This window comes from Cicer arietinum, chromosome 3 (assembly GCF_000331145.2).
Source record: "Cicer arietinum cultivar CDC Frontier isolate Library 1 chromosome 3, Cicar.CDCFrontier_v2.0, whole genome shotgun sequence".
In the NCBI taxonomy this organism is placed as follows: domain Eukaryota; kingdom Viridiplantae; phylum Streptophyta; class Magnoliopsida; order Fabales; family Fabaceae; genus Cicer; species Cicer arietinum.
This window is the reverse complement of record NC_021162.2, coordinates 30,831,399-30,838,398: the sequence shown is the minus strand read 5'-3', so window position 1 is coordinate 30,838,398 and position 7,000 is coordinate 30,831,399.

The following is a 7,000-nucleotide window of genomic DNA, read 5'->3' as shown; positions in this document are numbered from 1 at the left end:
ATTAATAACAAAAACTCTCATATTAAAATTAATGACTATAATTATACTTATTTTTCCAAATACTTATATTAAATTACTACGTAAGAAAATATTTGAAATTATAAAATAAATAAATATAACATCAACACATTATATTAATTACTAACTCAAAATAAATAAATATAAAATCATAATGCCATAACAAGTTTATAAAAAACAAGATTAAATACAATATTACTATTATCTCAAGATAATTATTTATAAAAAAATAACTAAAAAAAGAAAGTAGTTATAAATAATTAAAATATAACTACATGCATACTTAACATCAGTCAAACGCACAGAAAAATATTACATTAATTGGGTACGCGTATATACACGTAAAATCGCACAAAATATTTTTTTTAAATATTACACTAAAATACTATTATTTTTTTAAAAAAAATATATCAAATAATAAAATATAATAATTATTATTTATATCGCTCATTTAATATAATATTTATAAAACTAGCACATCGTAGAAAACACCCATATAACGAAAATTATCCCAAAATTTATCAATAGCTATTATAAAATAATTTTAGCATCAAATTAATCATTTAAAATCCTATTTAAATAATAAAATAGTTTATTATAAAATTTGAGGTGTTACACACATAGGGACCTTATATGTGTGATTGAAGTATGATTGATGTGTGAATATGTGATGATTAATATTGATGTTATGATGCATTCTTGAGTGAATACGTGTTGCTAAATGTTATGAATTTTATTGAGGATAATATTGTTGAGACAAAATCCCAAATTAATGTTTTCATGATAATTAAACAAAAAGTTAATTAAGACTTCTAATTATTATTCTAAGTGTTTTGGTATTTAACATGTGTATTTAAGTGTGCTAAAACAAGATAGGTACCAAGCATTACAATGCAAATCGTATTAAAATCAAGAAAGCAAAATCAGTAAAACGAATAACGTTCTTGACAAATTTCTGAAAAACGAAGAACGTTCTCCACATCTACCATAACAAGAATGATCCTATTTCTATGTAAAAGACTATATCCAAGAAGCGTTATCCATTCCATATCTTCATCAGAAATATAAGAGGATCAATCTAAGCAAGAATCATTCCAAAATTTGAGGACTCAACACCTTGCTTCATAAAAAGCATAAAGCAAGATAATTCTCCAAGTTAAGCAAATGCAAGTACAATTGACAGGTTGTAAAGGACACTATTGTGTACATTCAAACAGACCTGCACACATGACTCAAAGATTATAAACATTTCAGACAACTGTAAAGATCACAAATACAAGTGAGCTCATCTCAAACCAATTCGAAGAACGTTCTTGGATCTCAAGAACATTCCTGGTTTTAGCATGAACAATCCTGCTTTATGGCTGATCTTATCCATTAACTTACTCATGAAAACTGGCCTACTTCGAACATTTAAATGAGCTATCATAAGCTCTCTTGAAGCCTATAAATAAAGCTTCACGATGAAGAACAAATCATAACTCAAAGTGCCAAGAAAAACATCACTCATTCAAATCATACTCGAGCTTCTCAAATCATTCTAAGTTGCAGTTCCATTTCTTAGTGTGATATTAGAATTAGTGATTATTGAGTTCTAATATATAGAATCTATTTCTCAAACAAGAGTTGAGCATTACCCAGATTCTAACATTCTCAAAATCATTACTTTGTAACTCAAGGCTATATTGTTAAACATAGCTTGAGTAGTTGAAATATTTTTATGATTTAAAAGGTAATTTGTAAAATCCTTTCTGAAATAGTTTAAGGTAATCTGTGGAAATCCTTTCTAGGTAAAAAGGTAGAACCTTGTAATAGATCAAAACTGATATGTGGAAACAGTGTGAAAACCAAGAACGATATTGCTTTGAAGCACTTAGTGGAACATCTCACATTTGTGAGGACTAGACGTAACTCGTGTTGGGTGAACTAGGATATATGCTTGTATGATCTCTATATCCCTATCTCTATTTATTATTTGTTTTACATAAGCTTTTTATATTGATAAATTGATATTGATGTTTTCCACTAACCAAGAACGTTCTTCGTTTATAACCAAGAACAATCTTGAGTTAAAACTTTCAGTTTTTTAATAGGAGTTTTAAAAATGGGCAATTATAATTCAAACCCTCTTCCTTATAATTGACATTGTTACTTCAATTGGCATTAAAGTCAGTCTCTAAGGAATAAAAACCCAAAAAGTGTTAGAGCAAAAGATTTAGGAAGATAATGTCAAAAGCTAAATACATTGCTGAAGGAGGGTCATCAAACACACCACCATACTTTGATGGCTCAGATTATTATTTCTGGAAAAGCAAAATGCAATTGTTCTTAAAATCACAAGACATTGTTATGTTGTGAATCATCACGGATGGAGACTTCATACCAAGAGTAGATCAAACCGATGCAACATCTGCTGAAAAGAAAGAAGCAGATTGGGCAGCAGATGAAAAGTCTAAGGTACTTCTAAACTCAAAAGCTCAATTATTTTTATCATGTGCTTTAAGCTTGGAAGAAAGTGAAGGAGTATATGAATGTGATACTGCAAAGTAAGTATGGGACACACTGCAAACTCACCATAAAGGAACAACCCATGTTAAAGAAACAAGAATTGACATTGGCATTTGAAAGTTGGAATTATTTTAAATGAATGAAGGAGAAACAATCGATGAAATCTACTCAAGATTCACAACCATAGTGAATGAAATGCATTCTCTTGGAAAAACTTATTCAGTGCAAGATAGGGTAAGAAAGATCATAAGATGTCTTCCAATCATGTGGAGACCAATGGTGACAGCTATAAGTCAAGCCAAAAATCTTGAAGTATTAGGCTTGGAAGAACTTATTAGAACTCTAAGGGCACATGAAGTATTATTGCAAGATGATAAATGTAACACCCCGATATTTGACAGTGCGAATGTATTTTTTTTTTAAAAAAACAAATTCATAAGAACAAAGAAATAAAGAAGGAAATACTTTTGGATAAATATTTAAGTCGTAACATAACGAAAAAAGCCAACAATATTTACAAGCAGCGGAAATAGTTTTTGAAATACAAACCCAAAGTATTTACACAACAAAATACACCAGGGCTATGAGACCTATCAGACATAGCTCATACCCCTGGAGTATTCTCGGCAGACACCTGTACAAAAATATTGCCCCAAGAATTTTAACTTCCCCACGTCGCATAAAAAAAATGGTACAAGGACCCATCAAAATAAAAGTCAAGCTGACAATATGAGGTATAGGTACAATCTTTCGAATTGAAGTAAATACATCCACAAAAGAAAGACAACTAAACCCTATACAACCCTCTAATCTGATCATGCTACAAAAAGCTATACAACCTGGGTGACCTCCACGCGCCCCGCAAGATCCTTCTGACATAGCTTCGGTCAGGTATGACTAACTACTTTCCCATCTTCAGGGTACTAACCGGTAGGATGATCCTGTTTCTCATCTAAAGGCAAAGCCCAGATTTCCACAATAATTGTAAAGGTCACCAACCGAAATTAACAAATATCACATAGCAAAATTCTTATATTTTCAAATGCTCAAAAGAACCTTTCGTCTTAGCATACTCCTCGAAAGGGTTTTCATATGTCCAAAAATGCATAAACAATGTTGAAAAATGAAGTTTTAACAAACTGCACTGTCATAGCCGAATACAACAGAGAAAATGCAGATTTTCAGTTCTAAAATAGCTCTGAATCAATCAACACTTTGAATATTCATTAAATCAATTATGAACACATAATTACATCAAAACTTAATCAACCCAACTTCACACATCAAAGCAATTACGAAAAATCGCAACAACAATCGAATATGTATATACAATCATCATAGTATAACAAACATAACTCGCATGCCAAACACTTTAATGCAATGCGTATATGCGAAAATGCATGATTCCAGAATTCCAAACCAAAACCCTCCTCGAAGGTCGTTTCACCATAATCATTAAGTAAATGCAGCTATTAAAAGATTCCCCATTTTTAATACTCATTTAACACTAATGATTTTTCAAACACAACACAGAGCATACTCAAACATATTTATTCACACCAATTAAAATTTCCACAACCACACATAAATCACAACTCCAAATTCCATTCACACCTAAATTGAATTAAATTCATTTTCCACCAAGTCACACATAAATTTCTTCTCAAAAATTCATAATATTAATTATGAACACATCAATTTCACCAAACATGAATCACCAAAATTTCCAAACATTAATCACCCATATTCAATCTCCAAAATTTTCAACCATAAATCACCACAACGACATTAATATATCAGAGTTCTCCCCACCGCTAACTCGGTGCGAACGGTCTCGATTTCTTTTCGAGACTCAAGGAGCTAACTACATAAACATAAATATTTATAACAATTTGTTCACAATAAAATTAATCCACACACAACAAAATTCCTAAAAATTAAATCTTTCTCACACACCAAACTTTTAAAACCAAGTAATCTATATTATTTACTTAAAACTAAATTATACAAATATTGTCCAAATTTCACATACACACAATCGACTATTAAAGCACCGAAATTTTTGAGTTAATAAAATACTCTAAACTTTTTTTTTCTTTTTAAACTCAATCAAAGAGTAATTAAAAGAGTAATAATTTAAACTCTAACCATTTTTAATTTCAATCTATCTTTTTGCTCAAACTCTTTAACTTAGTTAAAATTTGAACTTTTTTACAACTTTAACAACGCTAATTTTTTTTGTAAAATTTCAATTTCAGATCAAACTCATTTATTTGAAAATAACTCATTACGTAACAATCTTTCCAGAGACAAATATGCCATATAGAGATGCCTTCAAAAGAATATAGTAAATACGAACACTATCAATATCATACATTATACATAAAAACAAAGGAAAAGTGTTAGAGAAACACAGTAGTAAAGTCCAAACAAAAAGATAAATGATTGAGAAATTGAACATATAATTCAAACCCAACATTAATTCCTACACAACACACCTCAAAACAAACTAAATTCAATTTCAACTAATTCACACATAAACTAATTAAATTCATTTTTCACAAAATCACACCTCAAATACATCAAATTTCTTTTCCACAAAATCACAAATAATGTCCTAAATGCAAACTAAAAGTTTGGAAGGAGCCCTTACCTTAACGATAGCTCTAACACGCGATTACGGTACCGTAATTAATTCCGGTAAAATTTAAGTTCGTGACGTCGCATCGAAAACTAGCTCACTAGCACCGCAGCGTGGCAATGAGCAACTTCCTCTTCTGTCACTTCTCGAATGAAAGCTTAGATCTAGTAAATAAATGGGGATTTGTGTTTTATGGTTTTAGTTTTTGTTTTGGAAAACAAAGGAAGGAAGGAGAAGAAGACTGTGAGTTTGCTTTCTCTCTATTAAAGCATTCTAGCCTTGCCTTGCTTTCTCTATCATATATATATATATATATATATATATATATATATTATAATAATAAATATCTAAACAAATATCTAGATATTTTTATAAAAATCATCATTACGCGTGTCACCTCACATCACTTCACAAACCACTTTTTTTCAGAAAAATATCTACTCTCGCCGTAATTCAATGGACGGATGAATTTTTCTGAAAAATGTTGCATCTTAGAAATTTTTTTCTTCGACAAAAGATTCACCGTAATTAAATAAAATTATTCATCGACGAATAATTTTAATCGGATCTCTAAAAAGATATTTTTGGCATTTAACAAACAAAATGCCATAAAATTGGCTAAAAAGCCTCAGAAATTCAACACAAAATTCCCCAAAATACATAAATTAGAATTTAAAATTAAGGGTCTTACAATAAACCCGTAAAGAAAGGCAAAATAATAGCGCTTTGAAAGCATCTCAAAATTCACCAAGTATTCAACAAATAAATGAGAAAAGTGATTCAGAAGACAACCAAGAAGACGTTGATGAAGATATTGCTCTCCTCACAAGAAAGATACAAAGAATGATGAGGAGAAGATATTAGATCAAAAAGGGATCTCCATATAAAAAGGACTTCAAAACTGAAGTGGATAAAAGCAAAACCACTTGTTTCAAATGCAACAAAGAAGGACATTATAAAACTGAATGTCCATTAAACAAAAGAGTACCAAAGAAATTCCCCTTCAAGAAGATGTCTGATGACATATGACGGGACCTAAAGACATATGACTAACACTCCAGAACACAAAAACTTAGTGGGTACGTAAAGTTAATGGAACAAATCATGCATGATGGTTTTCAAGATATCAAGAAAAGGCCATGGTTCTTGGACAGTGGCTGTTCAAGACATATGACGGGTCATAAGGATTGCTTCATTGTTATTCATCAAAAAAGATGGAGGATCCGTAACATTTGGCAACAATGATCAAGCAAAAATCAAAGGCAAATGAACTATAGGTAAAATAAATTCTGCCAAAATCAATGATGTTCAATATGTTGAAAGATTGAAACATAACCTTCTCAGCATTAGTTAACTCTGTGATAATGGCTTTGAAGTTATTTTCAAACCAAATATATGTGAAGTGAGAATGGCAAATTATGGTGAAATTATATTTTTTGCATCCAGAAAGAAAAACCTTTATATTTTATACATTGAAGAACTACTAGTTGAATCCTGCCTCATGTCCATAATTAAGACAAATGGATATGGCATAAAAAAACTGGATATGTAAGCATGAAAAGAATTTCAAATTTATCAAAATTAGATCTTGTTAGAGGACTTCCTAAAATAAACTTTAAAAAATATAAAATATGTGAAGCTTGTGCAAGTTAAGAGTAGTTTTAAATCAAAAGAATTTATATTAACCAAAAAACCTCTTGAACTACTTCACATTGATCTTTTTGGTCCCATCAAAACTACTAGTCTAGGAGGTATCAAATATGGATTCATTATCATTGATGATTTCTCTAGATACACATGGATACTATTTTTAATGAACTTGGTATCAAAACA